Below are 25,346 nucleotides of genomic sequence, written 5' to 3'. Positions count from 1 at the left end.
ATAATAAAAAGAAAAAAAAATAGATTTCAGGAGCACAGATCAAGAAGGACAGGAGTCCCCTGGCAAACTGTGGGCCCTGCCCTCCACCGCCCCCAGGCACCAAGCCCTGGGTCACTGATTCAGAAAACGACTCTCGGGGGAGACCGAAAACTAAGAGTCAGTTCTTTGGAACAACTTGCTCCTGTTTCCGGGTCTCATGTCACCCACGGGACCCCATCAGCAGATTCACATACTGGTCCCCAGGGTGCATTTCCTCCCGGGTGACAGCAGGGAGCCTGAGGCCGGCCTGCACGCCAGGTGCTGCATCTGGTTTCACACTCTGTGCCCCCGCCCCCGGGCCTCACCAGCCCTGCCCCTGTGGGTGGCTGGAGGGCGCGTGCGTTGGTGGGGACATTCGTGGGCAGCCGTGCTGACGTTAGGAAACAAGCCCCACCCCCAGGGCCGGTTTCAGTTTCGCCCGGCAGCAGGCATGCAGATGCTCCCCTGTGCCCACTACGCCCCACGCCTCCTGCCGGCTCCATCTTCATCCCAAAGTCCAAGGACGCGCAAAGCTGGGTGCAATTTTGAGACAAAAATTCTCCTTTCAGAAGGGCAAGGACGAATGTTCACTAGAGAATCAGTGGAAGTGTCAAGAGTGAAGCCCTGAGGTCACACGGAAATTCCAACCTGAGGGACCTGGACAGTGTGCACGGGGGTCGGGGAGGGAGGGAAGCAGGAAGACCAGCCAGCCTGATCCCCTCTTTCTCTCCCGCTGGTTCAAGGGGAGGCAGGCCCTCGAGGGGGTCAGCCAGCTGCTGGCCTGCTGTCTCAGCCACGTCCAGCACCTGGGTGTCCGTCTAGTTCATGTTCTAGACTCGGAAGCACGCGGCCATCTTTTCTGCATTTTGTGTGACTCACTGGCAGTGAATGCAAGTGATTCAAGGTAGCAGTCACCAGAGGAGAAATTCCCAGCCCAGAAATAGTGCAAAAAATGGATGTGGGGGACACAGGAGTGCCTTCCTCTACTGCCCCGTTCAGCAACTCCCTAGGGGTTTCATCATGTGAGTCTTAGGCCAGAATAATTCTATGAATCTGCGATGGCTACTATTTATGAAATTCAGAGTGATTTTGCATTTCTGTCTACAGATGTTGCAGGTTTCTACCAGCAGGTACAAAGGAGAGGCACCCAGGAGCGTAATTTCTAGCCCTCAAAGACATCCTTCCTGGACTCCTGCTTGTCCTCAGTTTTGTTTCCAAGACGCGTTTGCAGGGTCCTCGCAAAGCTCACAGTGAAGTGCCAGGCGTGGGAAGGAAACCAGCTCCTTCACTGAAAGCCCTCGCAGGATCGCAAACGCAGCGGCGGGTGAGAAACTCACTGCAGAGGTGCCACCCCCCTGGAGGACCCCTGAGAAGTAGGAGCGGGTGCTCATGCTCTCTGTGACCTGTCACTCAACAGTGCTGGCCTCCAGCCTTTGCTGCAGGGACAGCCATCCCTCCGAGCTCGGGTACTGGCTGCCCTGACAGGTCACAGGCCTGGGGCTCTGGTTGAGAAAGCTGCACAGTACGCTACACCTGGGCTTCTGGGGACGGCCTGAGCACCAGCCTCGTGAGCCGACCTGCGAGAGGTGCCGTCTCCAGGTACATGGTGGCCCCAAGGCCTCCTGCCTGGTGAAGGGACCAGAGCTCAGGGCAGTGGCTTTTGACCTGGCGCCATTACGTCCCCGTCCATGGGAGAACAGAAGGACCAGATGTCCACCTTCTATCCAGGACTGAACCCGGGCTCCCCAGAGTGGTCTTCCTCTCCCTACTGTGTGTCTGCAGCGGCCTGGGGTCCCCAGCCCTTCCCGCCGGTGTGCACACAGCTGGTGAGCCTGGCTAGGGATCTCATTTTGCATGCCCGACCCTGTTCTTCAGCAGCTCTGGCAGTTAAAACAGCTGGTATCTGGAAAGAAAGTAAATCACCAAGTCTTCCTTGGTCCAGGCCTGTGGAGACCCTGGATGAGAGTGGGGGCCCCCTTCCGCCCTGCAGGGCCTCTCTCTACCCGGCCTGTTTCCTGGGGAGCTCTGAGGTTGCCCATCAGTAGCTGAAGGACATGGGGGGGGGGGATCCATGATGGTCCCTAAACACACGTGACATGGGACACACTGTGCTCGGCTGTAGGCTGTTAGTTCCACCAGACTCAAATGCCTTCCGTGTGCTGGCTTTCTCTGGGCACCCCGGGGCCTTCCTTAGGACCTGCCGTCTGTGAGGGTGTCAGGCCCAAAACTCTGGCCCAGTCCTGGCCCACGCACACCTGCCCTCAAGTCCAGAAACAGCTACCCTGGTCAGGGCAGAGGCAGAGACCCTGGGGCTCAGTGTAGCGAGGAAACCACTCAGGTTCTCTGGCTATTGCTGCTATTGACCCTGAAGAGAGCGGTCATCCCCAACCGATAGGCAGGACCTGATTCTTTGGGACAGGAAAAATCGTTCTGAATCCAATATTAATTATTTCCAAGGGGGGGAAAATAAGAGATCATTGAAGACATTAAGAATCAGATTGAGTCTCATAAGCTCCCTTTTCCAGAGCGACCACGGGAGGGTTTTAAGGGTGCGGAAGCAAGAAAAGTGGGGGCTAGTCAAAGAAGGAGCCTCTGAGAGGCCGGCAGGTGGGACCCCAAGTCGGATGACAGAGAGGGACCCCCGGGTGAGTCAGCAGGAGGCTGAAGAGGGACGTGCTGGGGAGTGGCAGCCAGAGCCGCAGAGCCCTGGACAGAGGTCGTGCAGGAGGGAAGGCCTGGGCTCTTGGGGCTGCACAGGCAGCTCCTGCAGCTCGCCTGGACCCGGCAGTAACCCGCTCCCCTTGGGCGCACCAGGGGGCTCTGGGTCCAGCTGAGTCGAGGGTCGAGCACGTTTCCATGGTCCCTCGGACTCAGCCCCACTGTCCAGTGACAAGGCAGTGGCCACCTGCCCCACTTCCCACTGTTACAGTTACACTGGGCCATGTTTTAAAAATTGCTCCCAAATCAGTCTCTAGGGACTTAAATACCCTCGTATACAGGTATAGAAATCATTTACCTGCATTTATGTCCAGGTAAACAGATGTTATGCCACAGACCAACTGGTGTTACCAGCTCCCTGGCTTTAGGTAGTGAGGACTAGGGAGGACATCCGTCTGGCCAGGCAGGACGAAGGGAGAGAAGTTAGAAGACATCAGTACAACCACACTGTCGAGCCCTTAAAACCCAGCACGTAGTAGCCGCTCAATACACGTTTCTAAGTGGCCTCTCTAGCCTTGGGCTAAACCTCAGAAAGGAAAGATCCCTTTGCAAAATGCTACATGCATCCAGAGAAGCTGAAACAAAGACAGAGCTGGCGTTTGCTACCTGCCTGGTACAGAGCCAAGAGTCACTGCCCTCCAGGACCACCAAGGAGGTAGCCATCTGCACCTGCTCAGAGGAGGCCACGCCGTCTCAGGCCACACGTGGAGTCTGCTCTCGCAGTACATACTGGTGGCTTCCCGTGACTCCTAGAAAGTAAGGCACCCATAGGGAGCCAAGATGTCCATGTCAACCACACAGAGCACCAGCTGGTCGCAGACAGAAGCAGCTACGGCCTCCTGGAGCTCTGTGACCAGCCACCACATGAGGAAACAAGAAGAGAAGATGGGGAGTCCCACAAAGGCCCAGCGGAGAGGCAAAGACAGTGTCCCAAAGGGACCTCGCTCTTTAAAATGAGAATTTTCTCGCCATTTGGAACCAGAGAAATGCACCAGCTCACTGGTGCCTGTCTGGCAGCTCACAGACTTGCACGTCGAAGGTGTGAATAAAGGCCTCAGCTGTTCATTCGGGCCGACCCTGTGGCTGGGCAGTGGCTGTTGGTGGGTCGGGTTTGAGGTTCGAGCTCCTCTTCTGGAGTGGCTTTGCAGGCACACAGCCAGGCTACAGCTGCTTGATGGAGTGACAAACTCCACGTGGGAGGCTGTAAAAACTGTCAGGCGAGTGAGTTGGTGGTTGGGAGGAGCTCTCTGGGTCAGAGCCAAAGCAGTCAGGGCTCCTTAGGCTGCGGCTTCCAGATGGGCACCAGGGTGACCCCCTAAAAGGAATTGCAGCCATGTCCGCAGCAACATGCACCTTGGCGGAAAGAGGAGTCATCCTGAGGGGACTGCTGGGTCCATTTGCATGTTTGCTGAAGTCACCTTCCCTATGAAGCTGGGGACCTCTGACAGGGACCTCTGCCTGTGCACACGTCGGCCACCAAACAATGCACATTTCCCCTTCTGAGCTCCAGGCGACAATTCCCCTGGCACCAGTGCTGACCCAGCCTCACCCGGGCCACCTGGGCACCTGGGTGTGCCTGGGAATGTTCCTGTGCAAGGTCACAGGACGCTCAGCTGCTGTGGCAGTGCCCTACGTGAGGAGGCTGTGCAGGAGTCCTATCAGCTCCGACCTTGAGCTCAGGCACACAGCTCCCGGGAAGGAAGGAACTCTTCTGCTAGACAGCCGCATGGCTCACCAGCTCCGCGTCTCCAGTTCCTACCCGCATTTTTGTTTTGTTTTGTTTTGTTTTTGTGGTGCTGGGGATTGAACCCAGGGCCTTGTGCATGAAAGGCAGGCACTCTACCAACTGAGCTATATCCCTAGCCCTCCTGTCCACCTTAGAGTGACTTTTAACAATGGACTTTCATGAGAGCTGCACAAAGCTCCTCCTATTGCACTTTGCAACTGTGGATTGGAACTGCAGAAAAGTTGCACAGATGTCCTGGTTTCTGTAACTTTCCTGAATACAAAGAATAATGGATGCACAGTCTTTAACCTGCTAGTGAAACATACATAAATAAAGATGGCTGGGCGCACCTCTTTAGATTTGCAGCTCCATCAGAGGGCAGAGCTCCACCTGATCCCAGCTTCATCTTCAAGACCTGAGTCTGTGAATCTTTATTTTCCCATCCCCCTTCGCCCCTCGCCGGACCCAAGAGTTTGGTTGTGCTGGTGGTGACATGATTCCACCTGCACCTTGAGTCTGGTCCATGTGCCTCGGATCCCAGAGTGGGTCACCATCTCTTCTCGAGCTCCAGGCAGTCACCCATGGCCCCTGCGGCATGTCCCCCACCTCCTCTAGCCTAGGTCTTACTTCTCCCAGGTCACCAGTCACTGCCACTGGAGTCCCTGTCTGATCCCCCCTGTGTCTTCCTCAGGACCACCTTAGGGTGCCGGTTGTATGTGTATGGTTTTTTCCACTTTGAGTCCCATTACTTCCTAACTGCTATGCAGAAGCAGTCCTAAGGACACATTCCAAACAGACTGGCTCTCCGTGTTCGTTGTATCCCCAGCGACCACTGCAGCCTTCTGAGCACTCCCACTCTGTCCACCCGGATGGCACGCCTTAACTGAAGAGGGGTTCGCTGCATGCACAACTGGGTGCACAGCACAGCCCCCCAGCTCGCGTCCACACGAGTGTGAACACACACCAATGCCTGTCCAAGGGCAGGGTGGGGACAGGACGGGACAGAGTAAGAAGAGGCTGATGGTGTTCCTGAGGGAGGTGGTGTGGAGCAGCCGCAGCCGCTCCAAACACCCAGCCCTGGTCTAAGAAGAGATGCTCTTGGAATGTTCTAGGTCTGAGAAGCAAAGCCTGTGACTTCCAAACCACAGGGCATATCTGAAGGAGCCACTCATTTCTTTCTTTATTAACAACTTCAATGTGCAAAATTTGTGAGATTCTAGGATGTACAAGTCAATTTAATAAGCAGTGGACTTCGCTGGTTCCAAACACCAAGACGTCTCCTTGTTTAAGGAGTCAGACTCAGCTGGAACGCTCTTCCTCAGCTGGGTGCTACGTCATTCTGTCGGGCTGTAGCTGCTGACCAGCAGGAGAGCCTACCCAGGAGCGGGGTTCATTCACAGCAGCCAGAGACACAGGCCCTGGTCACAGGCAGTGTCCCCGGGAGCAGGCCAGCAAAGAAGCTGGCCTTGCTGAAGAGCGGCAGGGGTGCCATCTGGCAAGCAGGTGTCTCCACCGGTTATTGGTGGCTGCTCACCAACATGCACGTGGCAGGCCAGGGGAGTCCCCTGGAGGCGCTCTGCCGACTCCGTCACAATGCCACCCCATCAGCCTCTCAAAGCTGAGTTGGAGACCGGCTGCCACCCTTCACACCTGATGTTCTCTTGCCCATCTGCACAGATGGAGGCCCAGTGTCCCCATCTGCTCTGAGCGTGACGTGAGAGGCCTGGAGTTCCACAGTCCAGCCTGTTCTCCATCCTGCCGCTTCTGTCTGGACCATGGCTCGCCTGTGCCTGTTCCTCTGCCGTCTGCGGTCCAGTCCTGCTCCCTCCTGGCCATGCCACGTGTCCAGACTGAAAGTGGCATCTAAGAGACTACGGGGCTCGTTCTGCAGTGCTGCCCAAAGAGCTGTTCATCTAAGCTGTGTGCCGGTCCTTCCATCCTCTGTCTGCTCAAGACACTTTGTAAGCGTCCCCCAAATGCACTGCCTGCAGGCGCAAGACCCCGCACTGTGACCTGGCTCCACACAGAGGGCCCAGTGCCTCCTCCCAGCCTGGGGACCTGGGGACCTGGGGACCCCCACATGTGCCTGCTGCACGCCACTGCACTCCTCCCCCTCAGACTCTTTTCCCACTTCTGAAACTTCGTCACATTGCCAGCACATCCCTCAGCCCGCAGAAATTCATTCCTTTCTAATCTTTTTTAATTTTTATAATTTTTGGTACAGGGATTAAATCTAGGGGAGCTTAACCTTTTTGGTTATATTTTAATTAGAGACAGGGGCTCCTTGAGTTGCTTAGAGCCCCCCTGAGTTGCTTAGGGCCTCACTTAGTTGCTGAGGCTGACTTTGAACTTGTGATCCTCCTCTCAGCCTCCCTAGCTGCTGGGATCACAGGCGTGTGCCCCTGCGCCGGCTCCTCCTAATCTTCCACGGCATTCCCGGGTGTTGTCCTGAACTGTGCCCTCTGGATCTGGGATCCCATGAAATTCCAAGGGGAAAAAAAAAGTGGAGATTGCACATCGTCTACATTTAACTCAGGCTCCTATTTTGTACCATTTGGAGATTTAAAGCAAATGTGTGGATATTTACGGTGCGTGGTGGTGGAAGATTCTGGAAGCAGTACAGGAAAAATAAAAACGTTTCTCTTGGCTCAACCCGGACTTTCCAAACCCTTAAGCGACTCGGATGCTCCTGGAGCACAGCACCTACTAGGGGTCTCTTCAGTCACTGATACGGACCTCCTCGGGGCCATCTTTGGAGGCTCCCCCACGCTGGGAGGACGGAGCCTGGGAAGAGCAGAGAGGACGAAGCGTAGGAGCCGGTCTGGCCTCCGGCTCACTGCGGAGGAGGCTCACAGCGGAGGAGGCTCACAGCGGAGGAGGCTCACAGCGGAGGAGTCGGCTGTCTGGAAGAGCCAAGGGTGGGAGATGAGACGGGGACGCGCTGGCCCCACGCCCCGCCCACTGCTTGCTTCCTAACTGGCCCGCGGTCCCCCGAGGGGTGCCCATCTGCGTGGCTGATGCAGGCTCATGTCCATGAGCGATGGAAGCAAACGCATCTCTCACAGGCGCCTCTCTGCCCCTGAATGTCCAGGCCAGCCTGTTGGATGCGCCCGTGTAGAGAGGACATCGAGTGAGCGAAGGAGAATCTGGAACAGGAAACCTGGTCTACCCCCCAGGGTAGCCTGAAGCTGGCTGGAGTGGAGAGCCAGGCTCCAGCTCACCCGATGCAGTGGGTCTCTGTGGGGACAGAGATGTCCTGCAGCCAGTGCCCCAGGGGCGGTGCCTCCTGCCCTAAACCTCTCCCTCTGCACGTCCACCGGGAGCACAGCACACGCCCCGTCCTGGGCAGGGGGCTTCTCAGTGAGGGCAGAGCTCACCACCCATTCTGACCCACCCTTCTCTCCCTAAGTGGCTTTCCAGCCACCTCTCATAAACCAAGACCTGCTGTCACTTAAAGCCCCTTCTGGGGTCTGCAGGGAGGGGCTGGGACCTGCCAGCCCCCAGGACCCCTTGGCAAGCACGGGCTCCAATGCTAACTGAGCGTGGCACCTCCTTGATCAGAACCCAGGACGGGTTTCAAGAAGACGCCAGCAAAGCATTAAACCAGGCGCGGGCCCCTCGGTGAGCACAGCCACCTCCCGCGCAGGCCGGGACCCCCCTTCTCAGCAGCCTCGTCAGGACCCAGGACCGCAGGCTCCAGTCGGTTGGACGGGCCTCGTCCTGGAAGGTCGTCTCCATCCCTTCCTGGGGTTGCCTCTCTTGGTCTGTATAGTTTGGCCCTACAAAACTCAGACCCGCTCCCTGCTGGGGCTGCTTGCCTCCCTTTCCCACCTGAGACATTTCTCCATGCAGTGAACTTGAACCTGACCCTCCCGGCACCCACAGGTCTTCCCAGCCAGTGCTTTGCCCTGCCCGCCTGCACCGGCTCGGGCCTTTCTGACCTGGTCTCACCCTGCTGGATCTGTACGTGCCTCCATCCCTGAAACCCACCGGGAGACCCTCTGCATCGTCTGCCACCCCCAGCCCCTGCCAACCCCACCTGCTTTCAGCCGCCCCACCTTCCGCCTGGCTCCCTGAACTCACAGGGCCATCTGGAGACATCAAGCCCCAAGCCGGAGCTCAGCCCATCCCACACCCCAGCCGCACACATGCAAAACCCAGAAACCTAAAACTCACCCTTTCATCAGAGAGAGGTGGGCTGCTCACTAAGTGGTACGGGGAAGGTAGCTGCCTCCTTAGGGGAAAGCTAGACCCCTCACTTCAACTCATAAACAGAAATTCAAACTGGATCTCATATTTTAAACTTCAAAAATAAGATGATGAATTATCAGAAGAAAAAAAGGGAGAATATTTTGTAAGAAAGGGGTGAGAACGGACTTTCTAAGCCAGATGAAGCCTGAGCATCAAAAAGGAAAATAACAGCTACTTGAAAATGGAATATCTCTACAGAATAAATAACAGTGAGCACAGTTTAAAAAAAAAAAGAAAAAAGAAAAGAAAAGACCAGCTGAGAGAAAATAGTTCATAGCATATATAAAACGTGGAAAAATCCAGAATGTCAGAGGGACTCCTAAAAAAAAAAAAAAAAAAAAAAGGAGAGAGAAGAGAGAAAGAAAGGAGGGAGGAGGGAAATAAATGGGTAAAACTATGAGCAGGTTATTTATGAAAGCAATGAACAGGCCACAGGGCTTCTTTTTTTTTCGTACCAGGGATTGAACCCAGGGCACATAACCATTGAGCCACATCCCTAGCCCTTTTATTTTTTATTTAGAGACAGGGTCTCACTAAGTAGCTTAGGGCCTCACTGAGTTACTGAGGCTGGCCTCGAACTTGTAAACCTTCTGCCTCAGCCTCCTGAGTCACTAGGATTATAGGTGTGCACTACCATGCCCAGCCTGCCAGGTCTTCTTTTAAACCAATTCTCCCCAGAACAATCTGCTAGTTAGTATATATGTTTTTATTTCCTCTTTTTTTTTTGGGGGGGGGGGGGTAACTGGGAATTGAACCCAGGGACATTTTACCACTGAGCCCCATCCCCAGGCCTTTTATTTAGAGATTATTATTTAGAGGCAGGGTCTCGCTGAGTTGCTTAGGGTCTCACTAAGTTGCTGAGGCTGGCCTCAAACTGGTGATCCTCCTGCCTCAGCCTCTCGAGCCGCTGGAATTACAGGTGTGCGCCACCACGCCCTGCTAGTGTACTTGTTTTTAAAATGGCTGTTTCTGGAGGCTGGGTGCACTCCCTCACATCCTTTTCAATGCATAGCCAGTGTTATTGGACTTGTGCCATCAACTCTTGCGGGGAGGGCGTGTCCTTAAGCACAGCCCCAGATGCAGAGTCCTTGTGCAGACTGACCATCCTGCGTGACTGCCAGGGTGACCGAAGGCATGGAGGCCAAAGGCACAACATCAACCGTACGGTTACAAACTGCCAGGGGACCACGGGCGTGGGAGATGGGTGTGCTACTGTCAAATGACACAGAGGCAGAGGACCTTGGGGACCGTGCTGGCTGGGAGCAGCGCTTGGCCCTTGTGCAGGAAGATCTGAACGAGTTTTCTCCTAAACCCTGCACTGGCAGGAGCCAGCAGGCCACTCCTCTCTCCTGGGGCGGTGACCCTCGGGGACCCTGTCCCCCGGTGCTTCAGAGCCGTCACGTTAGAGCAGGGCCACTTCTGGGCCACAGGTGTGCTGCTTCTCATGCCATGTTTGGCTGCTTTCAGTGACATCCTCGATTTCACAATAAAAGGAATTATTTAAACACGGGAAAGCTGGCACTTGGTGCTCTGGGCGCCCGGCAGCCACGAGGGCATCCCCAGCTGCCTGGCCACGTTTGCCAAGTGCACGAGGATCCCAGGACCTCCCGGGCCCTGTGAGGAGGCGGCACGTGGGCCCAGCCGGGGCGCTCCAGTTCTGAGTCCTCCGTCACCTCCCAGCTTTGAAGTCACGGTTTCACTGACACACACTCATCGCTGGAGGCGACCCCGTGACGAAAATAACTTTCCACGAACTCTGAAGAAGCGTCCTGACTGTAAATACCGGGGTATTATAAGAAATGCCCGTGTTTGTGTGCGGTCCCGTCTCGTGTGACTGATCAGCGGGCTCCTCGGGGTGGCGATGGCTCATTTTTGTCTTTTCCAAAACCCGACACTCTTTCACTATACTGTGGCACCTTCTCGGTTCTTTAAACTGTTTTTTTCTGCAGGTTCTCATGAACTGAGGGTTCCTGTTGTTCTGAACTGTTGGTAGAGCCTGTTTCTACCGGGCTCACCCAGCACGCTTGTTCAATAACTAGGAAACGAGGCCAGGAGTCCCCACATGAGAAGTGACTTGCGGCCTCTGTCCCCTCTGTCACTTGTCACTTGACGTGATGCTGGTGAGCACCAGAGAAAGGGACAGGAACAGGAAAACAATGGGTCAGGTGAAAGTCTCCGCTGCGGCCAAGACTCTGGGTGTGCGGTTCCCCTGAGCTGGGAGCCACCAGCCTGGGAGCCCTGGGGTCCCTGCTCAGGACACACCCTGTAGCTGGTCGGAACCTGGGTCATGTCACCTGTAAGGACGAATCACATCTTGCTTTGTTTTAGCAAATGGAAAGACCAAATTCCACCTTCAAGCCTCCGATTCTCTGTAGTTCGGGGAAAGTTCAAAGAAAGCAAGAGCATTCGGCGCACGTCAACTAAAAAAAAAGCCGATTTCCTGCTCTCAGATGGTTGGGTGTCCATCCCTGGCAGACGCCCTGGAGCAGCTCAGACCCGGACTGGGGGACCTGCTTGGAGGAGCCACCTGGGAGGGCACACCGCACCCTGCGTCCACTCCCTGTGCGTTTGTGAGGATTGTCATCTGCATGCCACCAAGCAAGTGGCCGTCACGGGGGGCATTTGTTGACTCACAGTGCTGAAGGCCTGGCTGAGATCAGAGGGTCAGCAGTTTCCTCTGAGGCGAGGGTCTGCCGGGCCTTTCTCTGAGCCTCTGCTGTTCCTGGTTTGCTACAGGGTGACCCCACAGTCACATGGCCTTCTCTCTGTGTCTGTTGCCAAAGGTGCTCTTCTTGTAAGGACACCCGTCACACAGGACTAGGCGTCCACCCTGCTCCAGTTAGCCCTTGTCCTGACCCACAGCGTCTGCCAGGACTGCTGCCAAACAAGGTCATGTTCTGAGCTGCTGGGAGCATGGGACTGGGGAGCCCCTGTGGCTCCTTCTGCCAGCCTCCTCCCCTGCTCTGCCCCTGCGGGCAGCCGGCCCGGGTAAGCACTTGCCTTCTCCTCCACATCTCCGCTGAGGTGTCAGTCACAGGTGCTGAAAGCCAGGAGCTCAGGGCAGCTCAAAACCATGCCCCGTCAGAGGGTGCTCCTCGGGAAGCGCTCCTAGGGCCTCCACGCAGCCTCTGCAGGGGACAGGGCGGCTGCCATGCCCCTGCAGATCTCCCGCTGGCTCTGACACCACGGGCACCCTGCGCAGGATTCAGGAGGCCCCACTGCCCTGGAGGTGCTGCCCTGCACTCAGGGGTGCCGCATGGCTGAGGAGCTGCTGGGGCAGGCGGAGCAACAGTGGCGTCCTCTGACTCCCGCCTGCCAGCCGGTGAGGGCGCTGCCTCCTCCCTAGGAGAGGCATGATGGCGGCAGTCGCGATGCAGGTGAAAGCCTGCGAAGCCCTTTAGCCTTACGGCTCAGTCGAGGGGGAGCCGTAAGAAGCCAGCCAGACTGGGGCCTTCTGCCACCCGCCTTGCTGTCCCCAGGAGAGGTGGGTCACACACTCCCACCTCCTTCCAAGACCCAATTCCTAGCCCATCTGCTTTGCAAACACAATTTGGTGTCAGGGTGACTGGTCACCCTCCTGAAACCCCTGGTGTCTGAGTCACGCTCCCAGGGAGGATCATCACCCTGGGGAACGAAGCCCCAGTCCCCTGAGAGCACACCTCAGAACCACTGTGGAGCCCAGTGGTGGCAGCTATGGCCTGGCCCCCGGGACTTCGCTGAGTGGCCCTGCTCTGTGCAAAGGCCTCCCGTCCATCTGTCCCAACCTCCCCTAGGGACATCTGGATGATTCCGGGGCCCCCTGACTCGCCCAGGGAGCTGCCCAGCCAGCCCCAGAGGTGGGCAGCGGAGCTCAGGACCCCGGGGGCCCTGGGCGCTCAGGGACTTGGCACTTGCCGGGCACTCTAGGCCCTGGGTTCCAGCCCTAGCACCACAGAACAAAAAGGAAAAAAGGAAAAGCAATTTGTGATAGCTTCTGTGAAAAATAGGACAGAAAAGAAGGCTGTCACTCCTCTTCAGAGTCGCACGAAGAAACTGACGGACGGACGCGTGAGAAAGGAAGCAAAGGGCTCCCGGTCCCGGGGAGAGCGCTGCTCCGGGGGCTTTTATAGAGTCCCATCTTCAATCTTATTCAAATGCGAATCAGAGCTGAAACATCCTCGTCCGTCCTTCGCCTCTTTTGCAGGTGGACAGACACCCCACTGCTCTTCTCAAGAGCTGCTGGAAGCTCCTGCAGAAGGCCGGCACACCAGATGGAGCCCTGTCCAGGTGAGCCAGCCGCGAGTCCCTGCTCAGGACTCGTCCTGGGAAGGGTCACCCGACGGCTGTCCAATTGTCCAGCTCCGAGAGCTGTGCTCCTTTAAGGGCCGCCTAAGGGCTGGACAGGCAGCCCTTGTCGGTCCCCGAGTGATAGGACCTGTCGTGTCCAGGTGCCCCATGTGATCGCAGAGGCAAGTGACACACACCCGGCAGTGAGCGGTGACTGGGTCTGGGAGTCCACTCCTCTTGCAAAGCCTCCTGCCTTGCAGCCACCTCTTGGGCTGCTGGGTGGCAGTCTCCACCCACCCCTGTCCCCGACTTCCCTCTGCAAGCAGGACTGTGAGCAGGCCCTTCTGGGGACTTCAGAGAGACCACCCCCTGGGGATGAGATGAGCCAGAATCCGTCACACTGGGCTCAGGGCACCAGCTTCAAAGGCATCGGCCCACAGACCCGAGGACGTGGCCAGGCAGAAGCAGCTAAAGCAGCCATGAACCCCGGCGAGTCCCTGGATGCCGAGGGTGAGTTACACGGGCATCTTTCCTGGGGCCAGCCAGCCTCCCCCTCGTCCCTGTGCCTCAGGACGTGGACGAGTGCCCGGCCAGAGAAGGCTGCTGAGTGCTCAGCTTACCCGGCTCCAGGCCCCCCAGGGCCGCAGGGACGCTCTGTCCTCTGCCGTGTCTCCCAGGGCCCTGGGTCCCATCCTGTGCAGCGAGAGGGGCAGCCTGCATTTGGGGAGACTCCTGGGAACACTGGAACGCTGGCCACCTGGAACAGCCTCTGGGGGCAGAGCTCCCGGCCCGCTGACCCTGGTGGCCCCTGCCCGAGGTGTGGAGGAGCTGGCTCGGCTTCCTATTCCTGCTGAAGAGCGCCAGAGCTCACAAGGACTCACCAAGGACCATGGCAAGTCCCACTGAAGATCCCAGGCAAGACAGTGGCCAACCCAAACACAGGAGGAGAGATGTGTGACCTGAGGCCTGTCCCCACGTCGGCAGCTGTGAGGGCCGTGTGGGCCCAGCAGACTCACGTGGCTGCCAGCGGCCTCAGCCTTGGGTCCAGCACAAGAAGGCCCCGTGCTCAGGGGACAAGGGATGCTGGAAAGCGGCGAGCGTACCCCCAGGAGGGCAGCGGGCCCAGTGCCGGATGCGTGTCCCAGGGGACTTCCCAGGGAGGAGGGATGGCTGAGGCTGGGCTGCGGCCTGGTGCAGCAGTGCCCCCAGCCAGGGCCCAGGGGCGGTGGCTCGTGACCATCTGTAGAATCACAGTGCCATCCAGTGGTTCCAGGGTACGAAGCCAAGAACAAACAGGCCATGCTCTGGGCTGCCTGGGGAAGGGACAGGCTCCTGGGTGCCTAGGCCAGCACTCTGTGGGGACTCCCAGAGGGGCTGCTATGGCCAGGACCACCCTGGCACCCAATGACCGCAATTCAGTGTCTCAGCAATGACGGTGGCTCCAAGCTGAGGGTTGAGTGTCTGCCACCCTAGGTCACTCACCAAGCCTGGGGACGATCAAGGACATCAGCCACGGCCAGCAGGAGGAGCCAGGGCTTAGCCCTGGGGCCCCTGACTCCAAGTGGGAATGGACACCACAGAGTGTCCCCAGGTCCCTCTTCCTGTCCCCGCTGGAGCTGCCGCTTCCATCCAGGAAAACAGCCAGCTCACAAGTGCATAAGCCGGTTGTCCCACACGCCAGTTCACGCCAGTCCTCAGGGAGACCTCCTGCTGCACGTAAGGGTCCCTCTTGGCAGGCCAAGTCCCCTCGGCTGGAAATCTGCACGGCCACATCCTCCTGCCCCCTCCAGTGGCTCACGACCCTGCTGCAAATGACCAGTGAAGACTGACGCTTGGATCTCTTGCCCCCAGACGCCAGGACTCGCAGCTACAGCCGCACCCGGGTGGGAGGAACGAGGGGCGTGGGGCAGAGGGGGCGTTGCTGGAGCTGAGGGCCGTGTCCGGAGAAAGGCACCACTGGGCAGGAATAAACGGGAAAAGACACAGATCCTCCACGCCCAGCAGAGGCCACGGAGCGCCTGGTCCATGCAGCACTTTCCAGAGGAGCTGCAGGCAGTGGCTCCCTGCTCCTCCAGCGCTCTGCGGCAGTGCCCTGCGCACCCGTTCTGCAGATTAGGAAACCAAGGCAGGTGCAGGGTACAGCCTGTGCTTGCAGCCAGTGATTGCCCGGGCCGGGCTCAGCCTGGGTGGGGGCATGACCAGCATGCTTCCTGGCCTCCCCAGGGAAGGACGGTCCACAACGCCGGAGCTGAGGCTCCGTGTGCAATGGAAGAACTGCTCGCCACATCTTGGAACTTGATGGGTGGCTTAGGGGAGGGACGGCCAGGGCCCAGCCCACTGTGCGGGCACGTTGTTTAGTGCTTCTCTCTCACAAAACCACCCAAAGACAGCTTAGGGGACTTTGCAGGACCCTGACCTGAGGTTTGCTTATGCCAATCTCATCAGTCCCCACTTAGCTAAGAGGATACTATCCAAGACCCCCGAGGATGCCAGAGACCTTAGCTGGCACCAAACCCTGCATACCCTGTTTTTTCTTATACATTCTTACCCAGCATAAAGTTTACAGTTAGGTACACAAGAGAGTCACAACAATAACTAACCACAGAATACTGTATTGTCACGATTATAACAACAGACTGTAATAAAATGGCCAGCATCACTTGTGGCTTCTAAGTCAGGAACGGGCAGGCAGCAGATACAGAGCGGATACGCTGCATGAAGGGCTGACTCGTGTCCCCAGCAGGGCGGAGCAGGGCCGTGAGAGATCCCATCATGCTGCTCATCGTGCAAGTCACGACTCGGGAATGGTTTGTTTCTGGAACTGAACTGTGTGGCCCTTACTTGATCACGGGTGACTGAAACCAGGAAGGTACAGCTGTGGACAGTGACAGGGTGGGGTGGGGACCACCTCAAGGATGTCTGTCCTCAGACAGGAAGTCCATGTCCCAGCCCGCAGCTCCTGCCGCATGTAGCTATGGGCATTCGACCCTGAATTCACAAAACTTCCAGTTCAGTTACTGATCAGGCTAGCCACTCTCCCACTGCTCGGGAGCCAGGTGTGACTTGTGGTCACCTCCCTGAGCAGTGCAGACAGACCGTTCCCAGCACTGTGGAGGTTGCTCTGGACAGTACTGTTGAAAGGGCTTGGCCCCGTGTGCCTCCCCAGCCCCTGACGTCTGTCCGTCTCTGCCTCCTCGCTGTCACTGCTGTTCCTCCTCCTGGGAGGCCCATGGGAAGGCCCAGGCTGGGAGAAGCCAGCAGTGGCCAGCAATGGGGAGCCAGGCCTGCAGAGAGCCTGCCACACAGCTGAGGGCAGCCCAGAGGCCCAGGGAAGAGATACATCTTGCAACCAAGCCTGTGGCCAGGGACTAGACCACAGGTGCAGGCCCTGATCATAGAGCCTCCAGGTGCCGGCGTGCAGGGGCGGCTGCCCCAGGCAGGACCCCCGCCCCCAGCTGCCCACATCACGCGGGCCACCATGAAGTCACGGGAGCATTGAGACCCGCAAGGGTCCCAGTGAGATGAGTCTAGTTCCCCGTCGTGGGCGGGGCAGGATGCTCGGGCAGCTTTAGCAGGAGTCGGAACCTTGGAGGAGGAGGGCGGTTCCTCACGTCCTGGTACCTCCCCTCGGAGACTGAAGTTCATCTGCACCAAAGGATAAGTTGAGCAAGCAGAGATTTCGTAGGAGGAAATGAGGCACACGGAAACAGAGACGGGCGGAGGGCAGAGCATCTGCTGCAGAAGCATGCAGCATCCTTCCAGGGCCCAGCGATCCAGGAACCGACCCGTCTGCCAAGCTCAGGGGAGCCAGCGCCCGCTTCCCCGGGGCTGCAGTACCCGTCTGCACCTCGGGGCTGCCCCTCAGGAGCCCAGCCTCCTGGCTCCCAGGAAGGCCCCTGTCTGGCCCCTCTCTGCCCCCCAGGGCCTCCTCCTCCCCTGGGCATGAAGGGTACAGTACATGAGGTCCTGCTACCTTCAGGGGCACACAGAAATGTTCTAATTCATTATTAAAATCAGAGGAAAAAATGAATCTAGTAAAAGTGGATATACAGTAATACATCCAGCCAGGATGATACCTGTCTTTAAACCAAGGAGGTCGTGTGTGTGTGTGTGTGTGTGTGTGTGGAAGTGTTCAAGAAGGCTGCTACGGCTCCAGTCATCACCTCTGCCCTTCCAGACAGCAGACAGAAGGGAAGAGGTAGGCAAAAGGTCAAGCCTCCTATAAAGAGCTTTCCCAGAATCCCCCATGAAAGTTTTAGGCCTACATCTTTCACTGGCCACTCTATCTGTAAAGGAGCCTGAGAAATTCAGTTTCTTCTTTGCTTATTTGTTTGTTTTTTTGGGTATCAGGGATTGAATTCAGGGGTACTCAACCACTGAGCTACACTCCCAGCCCTATTTTGTATTTTTATTTGCAGCCAGGGTCTCACTGAGTTGCTTAGTGCCTCACTTTTGCTGAGGATGGCCTTGAACTCGAGATCCTCCTGCCTCAGCCGCCCGAGCTGCTGGGATGACAGGCGTGCACCGCTGCGGCCAGCAGAAATGCGGTTTTTAATTGGAAACACTGTTGTCCCTGGCAACCTGGAAGTCATCGCAACACAGGAAGCAGAAGAGGATGGGCACAGGAGGGTCAGCTCGGAGTCTCCACCACAGCTCTGTGCTTTATGCCGCCCTCTGCCCTGGGAGTGGACCCTGGGAAAACGGCTCCGCTCCTCTGTGACTTGCCCTCTCCAGGAGTAGCAGGAAGGGGCACAGAGCCTGGGGTGTCAGGGCCTTGAGCAACTTGGCCGCGGTGTTCCGACAGCAGGCGCTGCTTGTGACTGGTGCGTGCACCCGGATCTCTGCACCTGTGTTAGTCGGGTTCCCTAGGGGAACAGAATCAGCAGGACGTGTGATTATAAAAGGGGATTTATTAGATGGGCTCACACGACCAGAAGCTGGACAGTCCACCATGGCTGTCTGCAGCTGGAGAGCTGGAAGAACCAGCAGCTGTGCAGTCCAAGAACCGGAAGCCCCAGAACAAGAAGGATCAACAGTGCTACCTAGTCCAAGGCCAAGGCTTCTGGAAACTCCCTGGAGAACCACAGGCAGAGTTCTCTTTGGAAGAGTGAAGAAGCAAGAGGTTGATGTCCTCAGACCAGTGAAGCAGCAACCAAGAGCCAGTTCAGGAAGAGCCGAGCTGCACCTGCTGCCGCCTCCTTGTTCACCCAGCCTTTTTCCATCCTATCGGGAGGTGGGGCCACGCGTAGGGCGGGGCTCCTTCAGTGCCTACCCCACATGCCAATCATCCCGACAGCCCTCAGGGACACACCCAGAGCCTCTTAATCATAGGCATCTCTTAATCCAACCAAGTTGACAGTTGAGATTAACCATCACACCGCCTGTGCACTTAGCAACTACTTTCCTGACCCCAGTAACACAACAGGGACAATCTGCACACCATTCTGTCTGGGGCTTTAACACCTGGCCCCTCTTCATCCTCACGGAACCGTGGGTGGCAGACTGCCATTGTGTTCCGATGTCCACGCAGGAGTGAACCAAGAGGCCCAGGGCAGCCCCGGCAGCAAGCAGAGGACCAGGCTGGAGCTGACGGCCTGGTGGGGGACCCGGGGCAGTGGGGGACTCAGCCTCACTGCGGAGAGAAGCTGCCTGGTCAGGTTGCTGCAGTGCCCAGGTGACTGGCTCGGCCGAGGGCATCGCCTCCCACAGTGCCCCTGCCGGGTGGGGACCATGCCCTGCATCCCGAGGGCAGCAAGCGGAGTGGCAGACCTGGCTGCCCAGGCCCGGCTGCTTCCGGCAGAGCTGGTGGTTCCTGCTTAGAACTTCCAGGGCAGGTTTGGCTCTCGGGAGAGTCTTCACATGATTGGACCTGACTCCCCACCAGAGCAGAGGTCGTGGGGGTTGGGGGAGGCGCTTGCTGCTGTCTGCCTTGACCCCACGCCCCCCCCTTGCTCGGAACCTTCTCTGAGCCTGGCTTTACCCCACCCCAGCCCCTCCACAGGTAGGCTGGCTATCGAAAGATGTGGGGTCACCGGGGATCTCAGGAAAGCCCTTCAAGGAGGCTGACACGTGGGAGTCTTGACCACTGGCCTGCCCCTTCCTTCCTCCTCTCTGGAATGCAGAGGTGAGGGCTGGAGCTCCAGTAGCCTTCTTGAAACTATCGGATAAGCTGGAGGAAGGCAGCCAAGGCCAAGGTTGCCAGGGCAGGGACCAGAAGAGCTGGCTGCCTACTGGCCTTGCCCCGAGACTTTCCCTTTCTGTCTGGGAACAGCTTGCACAGGGAACAGAAGCCTTTCTGTGTGAGAGAAAGCAAGCCCGAGTCCTTCAGGGCACTGCTGCTGTATACATTTCCCATGAGTCTAGTTGAACTGATAGAAAGCCGCGCGCCCTCTCAGGCTCCGTGAACTGTTGGTGCAGGGAGAAGGGCTCACATGATAGGTTTCCTGCGGCCCTTAAAAATCCCCATGAAGTTTTAAAGGGGCAGGGTGGCAGGAGGGGCCCAGAGGCCCTGGAGCAGAAGCCCCTGCTCAGTAGGGTGATGGGCCCTGAAAGCAAGAGAAGCAGGAAAACCTCAGTGGATAAGGTCTGCAGCCCCTGCGCTCGTGAGCACGCTCGTCGGGTAACGTCTGTATTTTCTGAATTAGAAGGAATCCTCGCCTGCCCAGCGCGGCCGCCCCTGCTTCCTGGGGGCCCAACTTCCTTCTAATCTGTTGTTGGCTTTTTCTCGCCTCCCGGAGCCTGCAGCGAGCCCTGTCCCTGTCCCTGGGTCTAGCCCCGCCTCAGGCAGGGGGCGGGGCTGCTGCAGGGACCCCCGCCACACCCACCCGTCAGCACCGCTGCAGCTGACCACTCAGGTCGCCTCCGAGCGCAGCTCTCAGAAGGGGACACCTCCCTGGGACCCCGTGCTACCTCTTAGGGGCCCCTGATGCAGGCTGGGCATAAGGACCTGGCCCCTGGCCCTGGAGCGTGGGGGGGATCAGGACGGCCACATCCCTGCGCTCTGGTTTGAGTTCCAAGTGTGTCTTACTTAATTTTCCAACCTGAGCCACCTCCCTTCCCGGCCACGGTCTCATAACCAGGTCTGGGCTGGACGGCCGAGGCAGCTGCAGCTGGCAATGCGGGACCCGAGCCAAGCCCTGCCCTGCCGGCCCTGCGGCTCCCAGGCCAGCCATCCCAGTTTCAGGCTGCGGCCAGTCCCAGGGCGCCATGCCCCTCCCCGGGCTGCTGATGTCCTGAGATCCTGTCCTTCCAAAACGCACTCAGCTTCTTCCCTGGAAGTTCCCCGCTGTGTCCTGCCTGCAGTCACACTTGGAGTGGCTTTTGGTGGCTGGAAAAGCCCTCAGGAACCGCGCACCACTGCATGAGCGCTCTGCGTGCGCACATGTCCGCGGCCTGATCGAGTGACTCTGCCCCGATGACAGAATGGCGTCGCCGGCCAGCACAGGCTGGATGGGTCAGAGCTGGCCCAACCTGCTCAGTCCCCATCGCTGCCAACACCTGGGGACCTCGCCCGGCAGTGCCCGCGGGAGGACTCGGAGGCGGCCCCTGGGACACATGGGACAGAGTGCTGGCCCACATGGTCTGCCTCCTACTGGAGGCGTCTCCACCCAGGGCTCCTCTCCCACCATGAGGGGGATAAATCACTCACCAGGAGAGACGGACAGACAGACAGGACCAGCCTCCCGCCTTGGACAGACCCTGGCAGCCTGCGCACAGCCAGGTCGTCCATCTCAACAGCACAGAGCTCAAGCCTCCTCAGGGCCCAGCAGCCAGGGTCCCCAGAGGACAGATCAGCAAGAGCACCCAGTAGGGCTACATCAGTGCATCCACCTGCATCCGGGTCCAGCCTAAGCCCCTGGCAGGTGCCAACCAAGGGAGCCCCAGGGGTCCAGGGGGCAGGCGGTGCCAGGACCTGGAAGCCTGTGGCCCCGCCAGGCAAGGGTTGAGTTGCAGGACTGGGGCCACCGGGATGCGTCTGAGCTGCCCTCCAGGGCTCTCCCAGCCTCGCAGCCTCAGGGTGTGGCAGGGCCTGAGATCCGGAGAGCTGGGACCCCACCCAGCCTTATCTACACTCAGAAAAGCAGTCCCGGGAGGAGAAGCAGCACTCAGCAGTCCACACAGGGCCGCCGCCCAACCCGGCCAGTCCAGTTTCCAGCATGTCCTGGGCATTTCTCCCCTTGGGGAGTGAGCACCCAGGGAAGCCTTCCTCCTGGCCCTGTCTTCTGCCCACCTCCTCTTCCCACCTACACGTCACACGTCCAGCTCCGAGGGTCCCATCCTCGCCGACCCTCCCTCCCAACCCCCAGCACGTGTCACCCAGGAGATGGACACAGCCTGAATCCCCAGCACCAGGTCATTCGTCACCATGTGCTCAGCCACTTCCTCAAGGTGGGACCTAGAAGTCACCAGCTCCAGCCACAGGAGACTCTGGGGACGCCCAAGGCGACGTCCCCACCTCCACCACCACCAGAGGACCAGGCCCTTAGCTGGGGCCTTGCAGCCGGAGCCCAGAGGCCTGGAGGCACTGAGCAGGTCCCTAGGCCAACCACTCAGCGCAACTGTGAACCCAGGACGGAGGCAGAGCTGGGCAGGAGCCAGCCGGCTGGGGCCTGGATGCACCTCCGGGCTAGAAACTTGTTGCTGACTCATTGTCAACCCAGGAAGCTGACGCTCAAAGCCTCAAAGCGCGGCTCTGAAAAAGCTCCCTGTCATGCCCTGCTGGCCCAGGAGCTACTTTTTTAGCAAATTCGAAAAGTGTTTATCACAAAGTATTTATGACATTTCAACGGTCCCACTTACAGTAACTAGGATGACATTAAAAGAACATTTCCTGTATTTCGCTTGACAGTAAAGCCGAGCTCCGTCTGAACAGGGACTCTGGCAGACACTGTGGGGCCAGGTCCACCCTCGCCCTCCGACCCTCCGGGCCCCTCCCCCACCCCCAGGCCCCCCCAGGCCCCAGCAGCTTTCTTTTCTTTCTGGTTTTTAACCACAGTTTGTGGCTCTCAGCCTCCAAGGAAAGGAAAGGACGTAAAATGAGCTCCTGGGCTCATTCATCGGATCCAGAGAAGGAAGAACAGCCTCTGCCCGGCTCCTGTGGACACTGCACTGAAACCAGGCAGCTCCAGCTGGGCTCCTTGGACCAGGAGGCCAAAATCTGCTCCTGGGCTCCTTCCTCCAGCCCTGAGAAGCAGAAGCCAACAGCCGCAGCCTGCCTTGCACTGATTCAGACGCCCCTGCTCCGAGCCGCTCTGTGCTTCTGGAAGAAGCCTCAGGCATCTTCTCCAGCCAACAGCTCCGTCCCTCATCCTTGCCCCCAAGACAGCAAGACTGATGACCAACATTTCATTTTCACAATGAACCACCAAGAACCTCCTCCAAGAGTCTGGCTAAAACCCAGCAGCCCCGGGCGGGGGGCAGAGAGCCACTTTTCTAGAAGCTCAGACCCTCAACATCTCATGAAACCCAGCGTCCACTCTGGGATGCGCCCAGCTGGGACTCGGAGGCACACTGAGCGATGAAGACAAATGACAGGCACATACTCACCAGGGAGACGCGGAGGGCTGTTCCTTCCTTCCCAGAAACCGGGCCAGAGAGATCCAGTCTGCACCAGCTCGGCACAGCCTCCCTGCACCGAGCCCTGCTCTAAAACCAGCAACCACCACAGTCACCCGGTCCCCTCCATTCCCAGCGGTGTCCACACAATTAAGACCAAAAAAAAAAAAAAAGCACACACCTCGGCCCTCATTCTCATTGGGACGAGATGACTCATGCTGACTCTCGGCTGCCACTTCCTCCCCCGGCATTCTCTTCATACTTCAAGCTGGGTTGGTCCAGTTCCCAGAGTCTCTGCCGCCCTTCCGGAAAGAACGGCCTTCCTAACCCAGGAGAGAGATCCAAAGGCTGTTCCCACATTCCTAACCCTGGGGATCGCCTACCCTGGGAAATGCTTTATTTAGGAGACTTGGGAACCACAGAGAAATAAGATGCAGGAGTCATGTGTGCATTTGAATGTCAAGTACATGCTGAAATCGTGTAGTGTTGCAAAAGTTCCGGGGAAGGGACAAGAATGAGATGTGGTCTTCTTCTTTACGGTGCTTGGGTTTGCTCTGCCTGCCAATACCCACTTCCTGGTGCACTTTCTTCCTCCTCTGTCCCTTGATAGCTCAAGTCACAGATCCAATATCAGTGTCTCTGCAGCGCTGTTGGGTAGGGCTGCTGCCCTGTCCCTCAGGCTCAAGGACCGTGTCTTTTCTCTGCATCTGACAGACCTCGAGAATGTGCTGCACTAGCACAGCCAAGTCCCGGGGAATGAGAGGGAGGCTTGGCACTCGGGCTTCTAGAAACGGTTGGCAGATATTTACATGCGAGGGCAGATGTGGCCTCGCCTCCAGTTTTCTTTTGAATGATGCGAGGGCGGGGCGGCCCTCCCCACACGCTGGGGCGTTTTTTGAATTAAGAGAAGCATGGGAGAGCAGAATCCATGTGTCATCCGGCCGCGTCTGCGGAGCCACGTCGGCCCCGCGTCTGCAGGGCCCCAGGCCCCGGGCCTCATGGACAGTGGGGTGTATCTCAGGGGGTGTCTTCGTCTCTTATTCTCTACTCCAGATAGTTTACCAGGAAAATCAGGGCATCTTTCCATCAGATAATACCAAGTGTTTGCTTCTGCTGTAAAAGTTGGCCACTTGGTCAAATCTCAGTCCTTGCAGTTTTGTTTTGGGGTTATTTCTTCCCAGGAGAGCCCAAAGCCAGCTGCTATGCAGGAGTTTAGGGACATCTTTGTCTGCAGTATCCTTCCTTTTTTCTTTTTTTTTCTTTTTCTTTTTCTTTTTTTTTTTTTTTTTTTTTTTTTTTTTGGATACTGGGTTTGAACCCAGAGGTGCTTAACCACTGAGACACATCCCAGCCCTTTTTCTGTTTTGTTCAGAGACAGGGTCTCACTGAGTTGCTTCAGGGCCTTGCTAAGTTGCTGAGGCTGGCTTTGAACTCTCAATCCTCCTGCCTCAGCCTCCCGAGGCGCGGGGAGTACAGGCGTGTGCGTGGCACCCGGCTGCAGTGTGTTCTGTTGAGGGCGAGGGGCAGCCGCCTCAGAGACGGCTTCTCACCTCTGTCCTCTACAAGGAGCAGACCTCAGATGGCAGGAGTGCAGAGACCCCCCTCCCCGGGGGGAGGACGCCGGGGCCAGGAGCTGGGCAGGGGCTGCTGAAGACAGAAATCTCCTTGTCTGCCCTGGACGGAACCTCAGCTTGGCCTGGTGGGCGAAGCCCCCCTTAGGCTGACTCACCAACCCCTGCGAGAGCCGAGATAAAGGAAGGGAGGAAGGGAGGAAGGGAGGAAGGAGAGAGGGAGGGGTAAAAGAAATCCAAAATAACTTAGAAACGCCCCCTGGCTGCTCTAGAGTGGTTCCTGCCACAGCAATGCTGTTATCATGAGCCTTCTGGAATGTTCCAGGAAAGGGCCTCAGCCTCTACCCTGGATTTCTCCCAAAGAGACCTGGTGGCATAGGAGGAAAGGGTGGGGACCCATGGCTTAGGGAGCACTTGGCTTTGATGAGGGAGCGTGCAGGTAGATTTTCCTCCAAAGCCTCCCAACTTGAGCCCGGCCCACCCCATACCTCAGTTTTGGTCTGTGAGACCCTGAGCAGACAGCTGGTGTCTGACTCATGGAACCCTGAGCCAAGAGACGCAGGCTGTCTAAGTCGCTCAGTCATAGGGCACTAGAAAAAGGCACCTGGGCTGGGCACCATGGCCACACCTGTGACCCCAGAGGCTCAGGAGGCTGAGGCAGGAGGATCGCCAATTCTAAGCCAGCCTCAGCAACTTAGCAAGACCTTAAACAACTCAGTGAGACCCTGTCTCTAAATAAAATATAAAAAGGGCTGGGATGTGGCTCAGTGGTGAGGCACCCCGGGCTCAATCTCCAGTACCGAAAAAAGAAAAAGAAAGTTAGGTCGGTAGGTAGGAAGGAAGGAAGGAAGGAAGGAAGGAAGGAAGAATGAACTCAGCTTGTTGGCAAAACGGAGAGGACAATAGTCCATCTGGCCATGATCTATGAGAATTAAAAATCTATAATACCCATTCAGTGCCCAGGACAGTGACAAGTGCCACCTCCAAGCCTCAGCTCATTCATAAGTGCCACTGAACTAGCAGGAGCCCCATGATGTGTGCAGCTGATATTTGAAAGTTTCCCACCAGTGCAGGATTTGAGTCACGGGTCACAATCAAAAGCCTAGAATTTAAATAAATGAATCACCCACTAAATATGCATCATCTTTTTAAACTCTGTGCCTGTGAGTGAAGAACAGGATCATAAACAGCACCGAGTAAAGCGGACCCCAACCCCCAAACACCAGAGTCCAGAGCCAAGC

The 25,346-nt window shown here is 57.5% G+C and overlaps 1 long non-coding RNA gene across 1 annotated transcript in view; it reads right to left on the bottom strand.

Annotated features, from left to right (window-relative positions):
* Nucleotides 1–22,591, bottom strand: part of LOC306644115 — a 53,062-nt gene extending 30,471 nt beyond the window's left edge. Inside the window, exon 1 of the long non-coding RNA XR_013759168.1 lies at nucleotides 22,526–22,591. This is a non-coding gene — a long non-coding RNA (uncharacterized lncRNA). The remainder of the gene's footprint in view (nucleotides 1–22,525) is intronic.
* Between the last annotated feature and the right edge of the window lie 2,755 nt (nucleotides 22,592–25,346).

The sequence above is a fragment of the Sciurus vulgaris genome, assembly GCF_902686455.1.
Source record: "Sciurus vulgaris genome assembly, chromosome: 14".
In the NCBI taxonomy this organism is placed as follows: Eukaryota; Metazoa; Chordata; class Mammalia; order Rodentia; family Sciuridae; genus Sciurus; species Sciurus vulgaris.
Note: the sequence above shows the minus strand (reverse complement) of the source record. Positions and strands in the feature narration are given on the sequence as shown.